Consider the following 18902-nt stretch of genomic DNA (forward strand, 5'->3'; position numbering starts at 1 on the left):
AAAAAAAAAAAAAAGAAAAGGAAAAAAAATGTTTGACTCATGTATTAACAGCAAATGTTATTACTAACTAATAACCTCCAGTGCTGCTAGGAAAAAACTAAATCAATCAGGAAATCATTAATTTTGGAGGAAACACTAATTATAGGAATATAAATTCTGGGTAAAATCGCCAAGAACACCAATGTTGCCTGCAGCCCGAGTAGACTTTCTTAAGTTTTAGGCTGTGATTGAGATACTAGAATTCACTTTTATTTCTCTAGCTTTGCAAAAGGTACTTGGAACTGGTCTGAAATGTCATTTAATTCTCTCAGTGCATACAGTAAGCCACCTTTTAAAACCCAGGTAATCTCTCATAATTAGGAAAATACCCATAAAGGAGGGGATGAGGGGTGGGGACAACTATACTGCCGGTTTTTTTTGTTTGTTTGTTCGTTTGTTTTGTTTTGCTTTGTTTTTTAGAGACAGGATCTCACTCTGTCACCCAGGCTGAAGTGCAGTGGCACAATCATGGCTCACTACAGGCTCTAGCTCCTGGGCTCAAGCAATCCTCCCACCGTAGCCTCCTGAGTAAAGCTGGCACTACAGGCACACACTACCATTTCCAGCTAATTTTTGTATTTTTTAAGGAGACAGGGTTTTGCCATGTTACCCAGGCTGGTCTCAAACTCCTGGGCTCAAGTGATCCACCTGCCTCGGCCTCCCAAAGTGCTGGGACTACAGGCATTGAGCCACTGCACCTGGACTATACCACTTTCTTACATTAAACGCTTTGAAAATTAAGCAGGAGCTAAGCAGCAACAGAAAGAAATGAACTACTGAGCCACACAAAGTCATGGAGGAAAGTTCAATGTATATTGCTATGTGAAAGACATCCATCTAAAAAGGCTATGTACTGCAGGACTCCCAACTACCTCACATGCTGAAAAAGGCAAAACTGGAGACAGTAAAAAGATCAGTGGTTCCCTGGGGAGTGGGAGGGAGGGATGAACAGGAGGAACAGAGGAGATTTTTAGGGCAGTGAGATTCTTCTGTATTGTACTATAATGGAGGATATAGGTTATCATATATTTGACAAAACCCATAAAATGTACAAGCAAAGAGTGAACCCTAATATAAATTGTGCACTTTAGTTAATATCATATAGCTGTTGGCTCATCAATTGTAGCAAATGTATGGAAACAGAGTTGAAAGGGGTGAGAGCGAAGATGGGAACTCTCTGTACTTTCTCTTCAATTTTTCTCTGAACCTATAACTGCTCAAAAAATAAAAGTCTTAGTTAAAAAAAAAAAAAAGCTGAAGAGAAGCACATTATTTCTCAGCATCATAGCATCTCTCTAGATGATGGTCTCCTTGTTGTGGAGGGAAGATCCTCTCAACACATTATAACATAACAACTCAATGCTCTGATTGTGACAACCAAGGAATATACGAAAGGCCAATTTAAACATCTCAGTGGGTTCGAAGGACAAAGCGACTTTGTGTCACAATAGAATTCATCCCTTGGAACGTGGAGATGGCAGGAGATAAAACAATACTCTTTATCACCGGCAGATTAACCGGCAAGGACATGTTCTTTCTGTTTATCCTATAGGCTCCAAAGGACAATGAGCCTTTTGTCTTTACACCTGTTGTGGGGAAGGAGCCGAGGACAGAAGTGTGGTGGGGTTTATGTGAGGCCATGCAGTTCAGGTTTCTTACCTGCATCTCTGATGGTACACCCTATTTCATAAAGGAACTTGGAGACTGAGGGAAAGGAGCAGGTCCAGGTGTTGCTTGAGGAGAAAGTGAAAATATACAAATCCTTGTTGGAGAGAACTATAGCAAAGTTGCATCATGCTTCGGCTTTCAGCCAGACATTAGAGTTTCTTGGGGGTCTTGCTCTTCCTTATCCTCAGCTTCTCACTCAGCACATGGTAAAGGCTGGACAGAGGCTTGCTGAATGAATGAACCTCGAGGACTTTGCTGTAAGGAAAAGAGTGCAGAAAAGTGATTTGTCAAAAGTGACACTAGGTTTATCCGGCTGTTTCACTAAAGTTTCCAAATACCCATTTTTGGTGGAACTGTGTGCGTTGATGGCTTCCTTCATTCTAAACCCTTGCTTGTAATGGAATCTGTTGGTTTTGACTGGCTTCTTCAGGAACAAAGCCTCTAATTTCCTTTGGGGTAGCCAGCCTTTCCCCTATTCTTAGTATGGGAAGTCGGAACTTAATAATTCCTTTTAACACTTCCTTTTTTCCCTGGAGAGCTGCTTGATTTGCATCTGTTCAGCTGTATCATCCCAAGGGGGATACGGTCTGTGGCCTCAGCTCAGCCAGTCAGAGCACTGTTTCCCTTTGCTGTCAGCAGGATCAGAGAAGGACACATATCTCAAGTTAGACCCATGAGAATTCCACCTGAGGTTTTGCTGGACTGATGTGAAATGTTATTTTTTGGCTGGGATTAATAAATTGGTAAAACACAAGCCTAGAGTTCTGAAACCAGCCAAGCCTAAAGTCAACACATTTCCTGGACCCTTGAACAATATCAGCCACTAAATTCTTAGGACTTCAATTGCCTTACAACAAATTATAATTTACCAATGCGTCCATTTATTCTCCCTTTTATTGAAATTCTAAGTCTCCACTGTTCTTTTACATGCTGATGTCCTTCAGATTAGAATTTAGGAGGAAAATTCTGACTGTGAGGTGGTCTGTCCAGAGCCCCAACCACTCTCTGGTCTAATCGCACCTCCAAATGGACAAAGAGAACATCTGAAATGGAGAGCCCTAGAAATACCACTTCCAAATTCCAATAAAAGGCAGAAGTATTTGCTGAACATCTCACTACACCATGAATTCAAAAAAAAATGTGGCTTAGACAAAGTTGGCATGGGGTAGAGTCCTGCTGAATAGATTGAGACATCAGAGAATGGGCCCTTGGGCCACGCCTGGCACACGCTCCAAGGACATGGCCTGATGCCATGGCTCCCCCTCTGTCTCAATGCTCCATTAACACCTGGAGTGGAACTCAGGAGCTAGAGCAGGTTGCACTTGAAAAATAACCTCAGCATCATGGATGGGCTTGAAAAATTAAGAGCAAGGTTCTGCATCTCTTGACCCCACTCTAGCCATTAAATCTAGTAAGAACTAACACCTATTGTGTGTTGCTGGACCAAGCAAGGTACTGAGTACTTTTCCAACATCAGCCCTTCTAACCCCCATCACAACCCTGTGTGGTATAAGTCAGATGGGGCCTAGAAAACTTACAGAGCTTCCCTGGATCACTCAGCAGGGCTCAGACCAAGTAGAATGACCCAGGTGCTCAATCACAATATTGACTGTTCTTTGTAGCAAAGAATAAGAATGGTGCCTGGATCACGGCTTTAAAATTGTGAAAATTAATGTTACAACTGGGAAGAAGCCTCAACATCACTTAGCATGATGGAAAAGCTGAGGTACAGGGAATGACATGACTTCCCCAAAGTCACACAGCAAGTGAAAGCACGGGGTGATGAAATTTGGTCCTGGTCCACCAATTCTTTCTCAGCAAACACCCTGTTGTTTTAGGATATATGCACACCACACCACACCACATACAGGCATCGCCAGTATAGATGCACAGATATCAAAGTTCTAAAATATTTCCAGACCAGTTAGCAAACTGCACTGTCCAGAGACTATCTCCCTCTCCCTTCAGGATTCCTGACCTCCCCCCAATTAATCAATTAAAGGGTTAAGGTTTAGCATCACAGGGGGCCCCCAGGACCCTGCTCCATCCCAATGACCAGCATCCATTCTGAGTAGTCAGCACCTCTGCTGTTTCAATGAAGTGTTTTTAATATGAGTCCTTTACTAATACAAAAGCCAGCACAGATTATGGGAACGTCATGGGTGAATTGCAGGACACATCGCAGTCATTAACATTGTTATCTCAACTATAACAGGTAGACAAAGGCTGATCATGCTAACTGTGCCCAAGACAACAGGGAGAGGCCAGAATGGGGAAAGTTCATCTCTGGCATTCAGGGATCTGGAAGCCTTTCCCTCCTCTTCCAGGCAGCATTCAAGGATACTAGGTTAAGAGATGCCCTCCCTGCAGAGAGGAAAAGTTCAGGGTGTCTGAATTGTCTATGGGAGGCAAGATAGGTCTTGCCTCTCTCACCTTCCCTGTTTCTTTCTGGATGGCAGCCTCAAGCCATGGCAGCTAAACTGACAGCTGGGAAATACAAGGACAGGAAAGCTTGCCAGACACAGGGACAGGCAGGCCAAGGCTCTTTTCAAAGTCAGCGGGAAGTAGAAACACATCAGCTCTGCCAGTGACTAGAGACCAAAAAGGACCAGTGGAGCCACACTTTCTGACTCTTCTCAGCGGCAGAGATGGATAAGTGAATTGCTTATGGAAGAGAGGCCCTAATGCATATCTTGCCCACCATGAGTCAAGTGGTCAAGTGTGCCCTGCTAGTCAGTCTGAAACCACCTAGATCCTAATGGTCTGCCTTCATAAGATGATGGTATATTGGTCAGTTTTCACAGTGCTATAAAGAACTACCTGAGACTGAGTAACTTATGAAGAAAAGAGGTTGAATTGACTCATGGTACTGCAGGCTTAACAGGAAGCATGACTAGAAGGTCTTAGGAAACTTACAATCATGGCAGAGGGCAAAGGGGAAAGAAATGCATCTTAACATCTTACCATAGCAGCAGGAGAGAGAGCGAAGGGGGAAGTGCCACACACTTTTAAAACATCAGATCTTGTTGAGAACTCACTATCATGAGAACAGCAAAGGGGAAATCCACCCCCGTGGTCCAATCATCTCCCACCAGGCCTCTCCCCCAACATTGAGAATTACAATTCAACATGCGATTTGGATGGAGACACAGAGTCAAAACACATGAGACAGTTTGCAGAGGCCTGACTGAGATTATTGCTGTCTTAAGACCCTGAGTATTGTGGTGTTACAATGGATAATGTTACAAAGCAATGGATAAGGTGATGCCTTTATTTGCATTTAGCTTTATGATGTATTGGAACTACACTGTATTTATTACAGGATAATGAGAATAGAATCAAGGCAGACTTAATAAATGTACATCATATAAGGGATAAAGTTTTCCAGTGGTTTAAATAGAGAAACGTGATAGGAAAATGGCTCATCACACCCAGCTCAGTGTTTCAGATGGGCTGATCTCGAATCTATTTTTTCTAAGTGAGCAGCTATATTTGTTAAATTGATACATGGTATTTGTACATGTTTATGGGCTACATGTGATATTTTGTTACAGGTATATAGTGTGTAGTGATCAAATCAGGGTATTTAGCACTATCCATCACCTCAAGTAGTTACCATTTCTTTGCACTGGGAATATTTCAAGTCCTCTCTTCTAGATATTTATTTTGAAATATACAATAGATTGTTATTAACTATAGTTACCCTATTCCGCTATTGAACATTAGGCCATATTCCATCTATCTAACTGTATGTTTGTACCCATTAATCAGTCTCTCTTCATCCCTCCCTCAACCCCCACATCCTTCTCAGCCTCTGGTATTTGTCATGGTAGTCTCTGCCTTCAAAGGAATTTTTGCTCAGTCAAAACCATGCTCATAGCCTGGCGCAGTGGCTCACGCCTGTAATCCCAGCACTTTGGGAGGCCGAGGCAGCTGGATCACTTGAGGTCAGGAGTTTGATACCAGCCTGGCCAACATGTAAAACTCTGTGTTTACTAAAAATACAAAAATTAGCCAGGCATGGTGATATGCACCTGTAATCCCAGCTACTGGGGAGGCTGAGGCAGGAGAATCACTTGAACCTGGGATGTGGAGGTTCCAGTGAGCCAAGATCGTGCCAGTGCACTCCAGCCTGGGCGACAAAGCAAGGCTTTGTCTCAAAAACAACAACAACAACAACAACAAAACCACCATGCTCATGCAGCAAACAGCTACTAGGTTTCAGCAAAACAACTTTGCAACTACATTTAACAAATGCAGTCATTTTTTATTTTATTGGTTTTGTGTTGCTTTAATTTTTCCTCTGATTCAATTTGACCTTTATAATTGTTTACATCTAGTTTTATATGTATACCTTTAAGTAACATAAAATGATTCAAGTCACCACCAGAGACCTACAATTATTTTTTCTTTAAATGAAATCTTAAGTTTGAGAATCAGTAAGGGAAGCTCTTAAGAAAGGCATAGGTATCTATAACATAGTAGCATCTCATTAACCACTGTTAAATGAAGCACTATTCATCCTAGAACATTCTTCATAATTGCCTACATATGAAGCAGTTCAATGGTACATCTTGGGGTTAGTGTATGCACATTTAAGTCTCCCAGTTTAAGCCTTGTTTGAAATCCCTGTTAATGACAATGGTTTTCTAAGAATGTTAGTACATAGAGCTCTACTTTTTTGATTGACAGTCATTTATTCCTCCTGTTTACTAGTTGATGGTTTATTACCATAATAACAATACAGGTTAAGCATCCCTAATCTAAAAACCCAAAATCTGAAATGCTCCTAAATCCAAAGCTTTTTGAGCATCATGATGACACCACAAATGGAAAATTCCACACCTGACCTCATGTGATGGGTCCCAGTCAAAACAAAGTGAAAGCTTTCTTTCATGCACAAAAATATTTAAAGTATTACATAAAATTACCTGCTACATGCATAGGGCATACATGAAATATAAATTCATACAAATATGAACTTATAGATGCCGATATTCCAAAATCAAAACCCACAACACTTCTGTTCCCAAGCATTTGGATAAGGGATACTCAGCCTGTAATACCAATTATTTATTGTAGTATTGAAGTACTTCACAAATATGGTGTTAAACATTTTATTTATATTATTTCGTTTAACCCACACAATTTACTCAATGACTTAAGTGAAACTGTCGTTTTACAGAGACTTAGAAGGATTGTCATTTATCCAAAGTTAACATAACTGGAAATGAAGGAGCTGAGATTGAACCCAGATATGTCTTCCTTTATCAACTCAGTTTTTAACTTCTTTAAATTCTCTCGATTGTCCTTACTTTCTGGGCTTACAGTATTTCCATAAGGCTAAGTTGTCATCAGTTGTAAGACAGTCCATTGTGTATGTGCCACTACAATGAGCACAGGCTGACAAACTATAACACTGAGCTTTATCACTAGAATTTTTATTTCATATTGATCAAAAGTGCTCTATTTAATAAACAGTCCTAGTGATACTTACATATATATATATATATATATTTATCTAACATTACGTCTGTGCACATGAAGAAAAGAAAAGCAGAGGAGTCCAGCTTTTCTTAATCATTTTTTAGATCAAGTTCACCAGCGTCTGTCTTTTCATAGTATCATTCTCCATGTCAGCAAGGGCATTGATGGTGTAGTGTTTCTTAAAAGAATGTTCCATTATTGGATCTAAAGTTTTCTTCCAATCTGCTGCCATTCTTTGCACAGGTTTTGATATGTATGTGCAGGCAAAGTCAACACTTCTCATTTAAATAGACAAAATACACATCTTGGAGTCAATGAAATACGGTATTATTATGCTTACTGTAGACTACGTTAAAAAAAATCAACCATCCACAAATGTAAGGAGTATTTTACAATGTTTTGGTTACAGTGGGCACCTAGATCTAATATCATATTTTAGCCTGCTAAGAATCATTAGAATGTATTTATGTTCCTTTACTTACATTATCTCCATTTATTGAATGCTTATGATATATTGGTCTAGAGTCTTTGCACGTATTTACTCATTAAACTGAAGGAAAAGCTACATTGTCCCATTGAAGAAAATAAGGTCAGAGAGTTTAGATAACATGTTTAAAATCACATTGCTTCTTAAGTGGCAAGGCTACAATTTGACTTCAATCTCCCTAACACCAAACTCCATTCTACTAACTACTACATGACACTACAATCCACATAAACACACACATTCTTAGTGTCAGAATTGGCAGCTGATATTAATGGTCCTTATTATATGCTATGTAATAAGCTATTTCTATTTCCCTTAGCCTTCCTTCTGCCTGCCTGTGAGTATATAAAGTATTATGAACATGAATTCTTATTGACTCCTGTCCCCAAGGCCAAATATGAACAGTAACCCTCAGGGACTGATCTGGAGGTAATGGGCCAGTATTTCCTGCATCCTGGCAATGTATCACTCCCCTGACCATCTTGCTTTAAAAGTTTCTCAGAATTATGTATAAAAATGACCATAGTCCTGGCTGTTTTATAGTACTCTTACAGAAGATAGGTCCATGCATTCCCTTTTTTAAACAAACGATCAGAAAATTTCATTTTGGCAATCATTTTATAGGAAATTCACATTGGTTTCTTTACATGTTTATGACCCATAATATGAAAGGAAAATGTGTGGTTGTTTTATGTTGAACCCAAAGCAAAAGATTTCATTACTTAGCTGCCGTGCAATATAGTCATACTTAGGTCATTATTTTACCTTTAAAATAAGAAAAATAATTTCAGAGGAACCCTGACTTCATTTTATAGTCTGGAAGTCAATGGCACAAATAGTTAGCATTACTCCTAAACTTTTTGCTATGGAAATAATGAATCTAGGAACTACTTTGAAAGTCAAGTGAAACAGCTTTTATAATGTTAGCTCATGGATTTGGGAAACCTTTATTTAAAGGCTCCTCACATGGTAGCTGTGAGGAATATCTTTTAATATTTCAGTTCAGGTATTTAGAAACAAGAACAGGATATCTGTCATTTCTAGAGCCTGTAAATCAGACTTGGTTGGAGAGATGTCAGCTTCATCTGTGAGGGCTTTGAGATACTGTGAACAAATGTCTAGCCAAATGGGATGTGTCATTTAGGAAGATTTGCATGTTGTTTCTCCCAAGTGCCCAAGTCTCAGTGTCTGTCACTACTATCTCCTTAGCTGCCCATATAGAAAATTATTCTCGATATTCCCCTCTAATTTGATCCCTATATCCAGTTGATCTTTGAGTCTTACCAATTCCACCTCCTCGACAACTCCGTAATCTGCCTACATCTCTCCATCCTGACTGTCAGTACTCACAGTCACCACCATGGCTCACCTGCACAACTGACCCAGCTTCTACCTCATCTAACTGATGCTTTCTGCCTCTGGTCCTGCTTTTTGTGAAGGGAAAAATCTAATTATATCGCTCCCTGGCTTAAACTCTTCAATGACTTCCTACAGCTCTCAAAGTAAGGCCCAAAGCGTATCGTACATTGTCCAAGGCTCCTAATGATGAGGCCCCTGTCAAATTCCCAAGCTGCATTTCTCTCCCTTTTCACTCCCATGTTTCCCTGCTCCAGTGAAATGGAACAACTTTTAGCAACTCAAATATTCTACCTTCAAGTTCGTATGCATGGGGTTTCCCTTCCTAAAATATCTGTCTGTTTGAAGCGCAAGGTTAGCTTTTACATCCTCTTAGGATGACTTCGGCCATTCCCAGGCTGGTTTCATGCCCCCTGCCATGTGCTCTTACTTCTTTATGATTATCCTATCACTTCGTGGATTCTACTATAATTACCCACGTTTGTGCCTCCCCTACCAGCCATAAATTTCTTGAGAGAAGAAGCAGTCTTTTACTCACTGTCATATGACAGGGCAGTGATTTCCATACTGTGTACAGCACTGATGGTACAGAGAATGATTTCACAGATGCTCTCTTTAAAGCTTTTTAAAATTGTTCTACTTTTTGAAATACATACTTTCTCTTTATAACAAGCTTGTTTTCTTCAAGAACCTCAGATGCACAGATTTGGATTAACTACAATACTTATTCCATGACACAGCCGTTATTGGTCCTTGCATCACCCACTTGTATTTATTTTGCCAGTTATTTTATACAGTAATCAGTACCCCTAAACTCATCATGCAAGAGAAAAGCTAAGATCTTCACAGTCGTGGACATTATTCATCTATCAATACCACACCTGTTCTGTCCTTTTGCATCCCTCTATCTGACCCTGTGTGCCATGCTCACCATTCTCCTGCCTTCTTTTTAAATTTTTTAATTGCCTCTATATTTATCTCTAAGCTTTTTTTCCTTATCTTTGGTTGTTTTAAACTTTATAAAAAGGGTATCATGCTTACACAATAGTTAGGAACTTTTTTCACTTAATATATTGCTGATAGTATCCATATTGTTGATGTTGCTGCAGGTCATTTGGTTTGACTGCCATATTTCATTCCATTTATGAATATACCACAGTTTACGCACCCACTTGCCGATCGATGAGCACCTGGGTTATCTACAGGCTTTTGCCGCTGTGAGCAGCAGTGCTCTGAACACTCGTGTGCATCTCTCCTGAGTGTGTGCAAGCTTTTCAATGGGGTAGAACTGCTGGGTCAGAGAGTATGGGAATAATGGATAATGGATATGGAGAGGGGATAATGGGTATGGATAATGCCAAACTCGAATCCAATGGGATGGCACCAACTTATACTCCTACCAGTAACAAATATGAAATCCTGTGGTTCTACATCCTTTCCCATATGTGGCATTGTCAGCATTTTACATTTGGGCCTCTCAAGTTTCTATAAAATGGTATCTCATCTAATCTAGATTTGTATTTTCCTCATCACTAATAATACTAAAAATATATTCATGCATCTATTGCATACATGTGTTTATCTCTTCTGTGAAAGGCCTATTTCTGTTTTGTGCCCATTTTTCTTTTGACTTGTTTGTGCTACTCTTACTGATTTTTAGTCACTTTAACATATTTTGATTTGAATTATTTGTAGATTCTGTGTACCTATTGCAGATTATCTTGTTGCAGTCTGCAATTTACCTTTCAGTATCTTTAAGTTCTCATAAAGAATAAAAGTTCTTACTATACACATTTATCAATGTTTTCTCTTATAGTTCACTGTTCTTTGTGTCTCCCTAAAGAAATATTTCCCAACTAGTATTGGTTTTCATTTTATAAGAGTAATATAGCATTTGCTTTAAAACTACATTTGAGTAAAAATGAGACATTTTAAAGAAAAACTAAAATGCTTCAAATTATACACAGTATATAGCACAATTCATAATAGTGATGTGTAAATAATTGAAGTTTGGGAGACATTAACCATGTTCTCAAAATAGCATAAATTTATATTGAATAAATGAGCTCAGTTATTCTTGCAGTAATTCAATTAACATATGTTTCAAATGATTCTCTCAGAGTTTCTATGTTTGAGACCTCCAGCTGGATCCTCTAGAAATGTTTGCTAAAACTATTTGAAGACACTCATCTAAGAGGGTGTGTGTGTGTGTGTGTGTGTGTGTGTGTGAACTGTATGTATGTATAGAAGATACAAAAGTAATAGAAGAGAAGCAAAGAGTATATGAGAGCTAGGTGAAACCTTAAGGATGCTCGTTTTATGGTACATATGTGAAAACCAAACCTAGGCTTGTCCAAGTTCAGGAACAGGTTGCACCAGAGTGGGATTAGAGTATTGCTTAGTCATTGACTCCCAACACCTCCCGTGGTGAACTTCAGCCATAAGGATATGCTTCTCAGAGTGAGCAGGAAGTCTTTGCATTTATCAGCAGTGATGGCTTAGTTTGCATGTTTTTCCCCCTCTCTTTCCAAATCAAAAAATATGCAATTCCTAGTCCTTTGCATTAAACTCCATACCTCACATATGACATTCAACAATACCAAAGTAGACTTTTCCATAATATGGCAGTGAGTGAAATTTCGCAGCTCCTTAACTCATGAAGTAGGTTGTGGTGGAGGTGTCTGTATTTGAGCTGCTTTTGAACTAGAACCTACTGCTGTCCACACATCTTTAAGGTGCTAGGCACAACATAGGCATTCAGCCAGAACTTGCTGGAATAAACTAAGATACTCTGTGGAAACAGGCAAACTAATAAGAACATTCACCCTCCAAGTTGTTTAAACAGATGGTTTATTTTTGAAAGACAAAAAAAAAAAAATGTGTAAAAGAAACTAAAATTAGGGTTGATCTCAGCTGATCCTCATGGTGCTAGGGAAATGGTGTTTTGGGCCAGCTGTCATGTGATTAGAGTGGGCCATTTTTCTCCTTTTTCTAAGATTATATTTTGGGGACATCTTGGTACTGGCATTTCTTTACTGACTCATTTGAAAGAGACTTATACATATATTGTAAACTCTATGTCTGGAGCTAAAGAAAGGAAAGAAATAGAATAAAATGCTTCTCTATCTTAAAAGCTATCCATGACCTCACGTCCACCCCAAATGGACCTGCCCATCTGTTTCTTTTTCTCTCTTTAGCTCTTATGCAGGACAAGGCAGGACATAGCAACATGGTCATTTTGATGTAAAATTGTAATTTAAAATGATCTTTTTAAATCAACTTTTTACCTAAAATATGAGAATAACCAAACTCTCTGAGGCTCATTTTGTGACTCACCAACCCTATACCCATTGCTCCTACCCTCTTCCTATGAGGGCAAATGTAAAGACCCAAGGCAGAGGCAACAGGAAGTTGGGTCTGAGGGATGGAGTGAGGATGTCTGTTTTTTTCCTCACATTGGTAATATGTTCAATATGGAAGTTCAACAATGTATTTTTTAATTTTAAAATTTATAACATTCTATGGCTGGGTACAGTGGCTCATGCCTGTAATCCTAGCACTTTGGGGGCTGAGATTGGAGGGTTGCTCGAGCCCAGGAGTTTGAGAACAACCTGGGCAACATGGTGAAACCTTGTCTCTGCAAAACATATACAAAAAATTAGCCAGGTGTGGTAGTGCACACCCGTAGACCCAGCTACTCAGGAGGCTGAGGTGGGTAGATGACCTGAACCCAGGGAGGTCAAGACTGCAGTGAGCCAGAATTGCACCACTGCACTCCAGCCTGGGTGACAGAGTAAGACCCTGTTTTCAAAAAAAAAATTATAACATTTAATAATATAAAAGTCTATATACTCACATCCATGTAGTATACAGAATATTGTTACATACACCCTGCGTACCCATCATCCAGTTCAAGTAATAAAACCTTTGCAGTCCTACTGCAACTGCCCATATCAATCCCCCTTTCCTCTTATTTATTTCTTCAAAAGTGTTTATTTGAGTGACTGTTGCGTGTCAAGTAATGTTCTAGGCACTGGAAAACAGTACAATTAAAAATAAAACAGACAAGAAGCCCCAAACTCATGGAGCTTTTATGAAAGGAAACTATTCTTCCAAATTTTGGGTTCATCATTCTCTTTTTCTTCCTCATGCTTTTTCTATGTGTATAAGAATTTCTAAACAATTTATGTAACTTTACTATCATATTGCATGAATTCTTCTAAGTTTTGTTTCTTTCACTTAATATTTTTCTGCATGAAGTTTGAATTCATTAATGTTCAGTTTTCATGGTCTTACATTATGTGACTATTTCACAGTTTATCCATTTTCCTGTTTATGGATATTTAGATTATCTTTAGTTTCACTATTGCAAACACTGCTCCTATGAAATGGTATCAACCATTTGAATACAGGAAGCCCTTGACCAACACAGGAGTCAGGGGCACCACCTCCATTGCAGTAAAAAATCCAGGCATAACTTTTGATTTCTGTAAAACTTCACTACTTTACAGCCTGAGGCTGGCCAGAAGAAGCCTTACCAATATCATAAACAGTCAATTAACATACAAATACACTAGTATCTACAAATATTTTATGCATTCAGGACATAGCTTTTCTTAATTTTTGCAACATTTCTAGGCTACATGGTTTGTCTGTGAGTTTTTTCAAATTGTTGCAAATGTCCAAAAAAATTTTCCAGTATATATATTAAAGAAATGTGCATGAAAATGGACCCATGCAGTTTAAGCCTATATTGCTAAAGGATCAACTGTATACCAGTTGTGTTTCTCCATTCTGCTATTGATAGACATATGGGTGGTTCTCATTTGTTGTCTGTTATGAATAAAGCTGTTGTGAACATTAGTCTTTCAGTAGGTATATGTTTTCACTTCTCTTTGTTAAATGCCTAGGAGTGAAATTGCAGTGTCATATGGGAAATGCATGTTTGACTTCATAAAAAAAACTGCCAAAATGTTTTCCAAAAAAGAAAAAGCTATACCATTTTATACACCTAGTTGCAATGTATGGGGGTCCCAGTTGTTCCACATCCGTGCCAACACTTGCTATTATTAGTCATTTTCGCTCTAGCCATTCTAGTATTGTGAAATGGCATCTTGTTGTGGTTCAATGTGCATTTTCCAGAAGACTAGTGGCATTGGGTATCTTTTCACGTGTTTATTAACTTTATATCTGCTTTCATAAAGTGCCTTTTCAAGTCTTTGGCCGGTTTTTTTTTTTTTTTTTTTTTTATTGAGTTGTTTGTCATTTATTATTGAGTTTGAGAGTTCTTTGTATATTCTGAATCATATATTCCAGATACAAGTCCCCTGTCAGAGTCGTGTATTAAGAATATTTTACTCCAGTCTGTAGCTTTCCTTTTGACTTTCCTAAAGGTATCCTTTCAAGAGTAGAAAGTTTTTATTTTGATGAAGTCTAATTAACATTTTTCATTTATTTTAATCTAAGAATCTTTGCCTACTCTAAAGTTAAAAATAAATCTTTTATTCTACAAATATTATAGTTTTGGCTTTTATATTTAGACCTAAAATCTATTTCTAATTAATTTTGGTTTTTGGCATGAGGAAAACATCAAAATTAATTTTTTAATATGAATGTCCAGTTGTTCCCACATCACTTATTATAAGAAAAAAACTTTACTTTTTCAGTGTAATTACTTTAAAATCTTTTCAAAAAATCAATTGTGGGCTGGTGGGTCTATTTCTGAATTTTCTTCTGTTCCATTGATCTATATGTCATTTGTATTTCAAGACCACATTGTCATGATGAGCAGAGCTTTATAATAAGCATGAAGATTAGGTAATGTAAGTCTCCCAACTTTGTTCTTTTTGAAAATTGTTTTGGCTATTCTTGGTCATTTGTGTTTCTGTATAAATTATAAAATGAACTTGTTAATTGCTACATAAACATTTCCTGATATTTTGACTAGGATAGCACTAAATCTGTAAACAAATTTGATACAACTAACATCTAAACAATACTCAGTGTACCAATCCATGAACACAGTATGTCTCATTATTTATCTAAGTCTTTTTCAATTTCAGTCAGCATGCTTAATGATTTTCAGTGTGGACATCTTGAACATGTTTCATTTGGTTTCTTCCTAGATACTGGCATTTTTTTATGCTTTTGGTTTATCTTTAAGATAACCTTTCAATTTGGGAATATTTTCAGATTTACAAAAAATTGTGAGGCTAGCACAGAGAATTCCCATATACTCTACGGGAACCAATATATAACCCCTGTTACTAATGTCTTACCTTAGTGTGGTACATTTGTCACAATTAATTAACCAAGATTGATAAATTATTATAAACTAAAGTCTATACTTTATTTAGACTTCCTTAGTTTTTACCTAGCATCCTTTCTCTGTTCCAGGATCTCATCCAAGGTACCATATTACATTTAGTTCTTATGTATTCTTAGGCTCCTCTTGGCTGTGACAATGTCAATTTACTTTTTATTATCTTCACGATATTATAATTTTTCTCCAAAATGGTAGGGATACTGAATATCCACATGTAAAAGAATAAAGCTGGACCCCAACCTCACACAATAACAAAAATTAACATTAAATGTATCAGTGACCTAAATATGAAAGCTAAAACCATAACAACTCTTAGAAAAAAAGGACTAAATCTTCATGACCTTGAATTTGGCCATAGGCTCTTAGATAAGATACAGCAACAAAATAAAAAGTAGATAAACTAGACTTCACCAAAATAAAAACATTTTTGTAATTTCAAAGGCCATTACCAAGAAAGTGAAAAGACAGCCTATAAAATACAATAGAATATTTTGTAAATCATATATCTGACAAGGATCTAGTATGGAGAGTATATAAAGAGCTCTTACAACACAACAACAAAAAACAAACCAACTTAAAAGTACACGAATGCCTTGAATAGACATTTCTCCAAAGAAGATATATCCAACCAAGAAATGGTCAACAAGTACATGAAAAGACATCTGACATCACTAAGCATAAGGAAAATGTAAACCAAATACACAATAATAGCTACTTCATACCTACTATGATGACTACAATCAAAAAATGAAAATAAAAGTACTGGTGAGAATGTGGAGAAATTAAAACTCACATACATTTTTGGTATGAATGTAAAGGCTCAGACACCATGGAAAACAATTTGACAGTTCTTCAAAGTGTTAAACACAGAATTGCCATGTGATCCAGCAATTCTATTGCTAGGTATATACCTACAAGAATTGAAAAAGGTACTCAAAGAAGTACATGTACATGCATGTTCATAGCAGCACTATTCATAATAGCCAAAAGGTGGAAACAACCCACATGTCCATCAACAGAGGTAAAGATAAGCAAACTGTGGTATATCCATACAATGAAATATTATTCAGCCTTAAAAAAGAATGAAGTTTTGATACATGCCACAATGTAGATGAACCGTGAAAATATTGTTCTACGTGAAAAAAGCCAGACACAAAACGTCACATATTATATTATTCCATTTATAGGAAAAACCTATAGAGATAGAATATAAATTGTGGTTACCAGGGGTCAGATTTGGGGAGTAGAGGGTGACTGCTTCCCAGGCACATGCCTTCATTTTGGAGTATGAAAATGTTTTGGAACTAGATAGAGGTGGTGGTTGCACAACATTGTTAATGTACTAAATGCCACTGAATTATTCACTTTTAAATGACTAATTTTATATTATGTAAATTTTTACCTCAATAAAAAAAAAAACTTAAAAAATGGTAGGGATGTTTGTCTATTTGATCACTGCTGTATCTCTAGCTACTTTAAGAGTACCTGACATGCAGAACGCCCTCGATAAATATCACTGAATGAATGCAATACAGCACGTGTTTTTTAAGCTTAGGAATTGCATTGCATAGCTGTAGCTAAAAAAATAAAAGTCTAAATTTACCACTATAAAAAATTTCTAAACTCAGACGTGAGTTGTAGCGAAAATTCAGCAGCCACAATTTCCCAGAAAGATAGAAGATAGGCCCAGATGCTAGAAAACAACATTTGCATCCACTGTCATTCCTGTTTCCTTTTGCTTTTCTTTTTTTAAAACATTTTATTTTATTTGTCCTGCTTTCTTTTTCTAGAAAGCTGAAATTGCAGACCATGGCTAAGACTACTGACATTCCACTACCTTCCTACCAAGTATACCCCAACAAGTATAAACTTTATTTGCTATATTTACTATAAACGAGACACTATGTGCTTGTCTTAGCTTGGGCTGTCGTAACAGAATATCATAGAATGAGTGGGTTAAACAACAGAAATTTATTTATTACAGTTCTAGAAGCTGGAAAGTTCAAGATCAAGGTGTTGGCTGACTTGGCTTCCCAGGGAAGATGCTCTTCCTGACATGCAGATGGCAGCCTTCTCTTTGTATCCTCATATAATGGGAAGAGATGAGGAGTGGGGAAGCTCTTTAGGGTATCTTTTTATAAGGGCACTAATCTCATCATGAAGTACCCATCCTTATGACATCATCTAAATCTAATTATCTCCCAAAGGCACTATCTCCAAATACTATCACACTGGGGGTTAGGGCTTCAACATATGACTTTGGGGGAAACAAGTTTCAGTCCATTGTAGTACAGCAAAGCTGAGCTATTACATAAGCTATTATGACTACTGTGGATTAGCTTTGCCAAGAACTACATAAATAAAACAAGGCAGAACACAGAGCAAGGCAGTTATTCAAAATATATAGATATAAATACAGCAGGAGTCTTATTTAGCCTCTATTTTAGTTTTTAGCATTTATGATGTATCAGACACTCAAAGTGGTACTTTTTTTTTAATTATTCTTTAAGTTCTGGGATAAATGTGTAGAACATGTAGGTTTGTTACATAGGTATACATGTGCCATGGTGGTTTGCTGCACCCATCAACCCCACATCTACATTAGGTGTTTCTCCTAATGCTATCTTTCCCCTTGTCCCCCACACCCCAACAGGCCCTGGTGTGCGATGTTCCCTTCCCTGTGCCCATGTGTTCTCATTGTTCAACTCCCACTTATGAGTCAGAACATGCAGTGTTTGGTTTTCTGTTCCTGTGTTAGTTTGCTGAGAATGATGGTTTCCATCTTCATCCACGTCCCTGCAAAGGGCATGAACTCATCCTTTTTTATTGCTGCATAGTATTCCATGGTGTATATGTGCCACATTTTCTTTATCCAGCTTAACATTGATGCACATTTGAGTTGGTTCCAAGTCTTTGCTATTGTGAACAGTGCCACAATAAACATACGTGTGCATATGTCTTTATAGTAGAATTATTTATAATCCTTTGGGTATATACCCAGTAATGGGATTGCTGGGTCAAATGGTATTCTAGTTCTAGATCCTTTAGGAATCACCACACTGTCTTCCATATTGATTGAACTAATTTACACCCCCACCAGCAGTGTAAAAGCATTCCTATTTCTCCATATCCTTTCCAGTATCTGTTCTTTCCTGACTTTTTAATGATCGCCATTCTAACTGGTGTGAGATGGTATCTCATTGTGATTTTGATTTGCATTTCTTCAATGACAGTGACAATGAGCTTTTTTTCATGTTTGTTAGCTGCATAAATGTCTTCTTTTGAAAAGTGTCTGTTCATATCCTTCACTCACTTTTTGATGGGGTTGTTATTTTCTTGTAAATTTGTTTAAGTTCCTTGTAGATTCTGGATATTAGCCCTTTGTCAGATGGATAGATCTTTAATCTATCTTCAGTTGACTTTTGTATAAGGTGTAGGGAAGGGGTCCAGTTTCAGTTTTCTGCATACAGCTAGCAAGTTTTTCCAACACCATTTACTAAATAGGGAATCCTTTCCCCATTGTTTGTTTTTGTCAGGTTT

The 18902-nt window shown here is 37.7% G+C and overlaps 1 long non-coding RNA gene across 2 annotated transcripts in view; it reads right to left on the reverse strand.

The window, feature by feature from the left end:
• Positions 1 to 18902, reverse strand: part of LOC105515379 — a 333481-nt gene that overhangs the window by 217185 nt on the left and 97394 nt on the right. For both annotated transcript variants that reach the window (XR_001002315.1, XR_001002316.1), the window contains exon 2: positions 1699 to 1962. This is a non-coding gene — a long non-coding RNA (uncharacterized LOC105515379). The remainder of the gene's footprint in view (positions 1 to 1698; positions 1963 to 18902) is intronic.

The sequence above is a fragment of the Colobus angolensis genome, unplaced genomic scaffold (genome assembly GCF_000951035.1).
Source record: "Colobus angolensis palliatus isolate OR3802 unplaced genomic scaffold, Cang.pa_1.0 Scaffold26, whole genome shotgun sequence".
Taxonomy (NCBI): Eukaryota; Metazoa; Chordata; class Mammalia; order Primates; family Cercopithecidae; genus Colobus; species Colobus angolensis.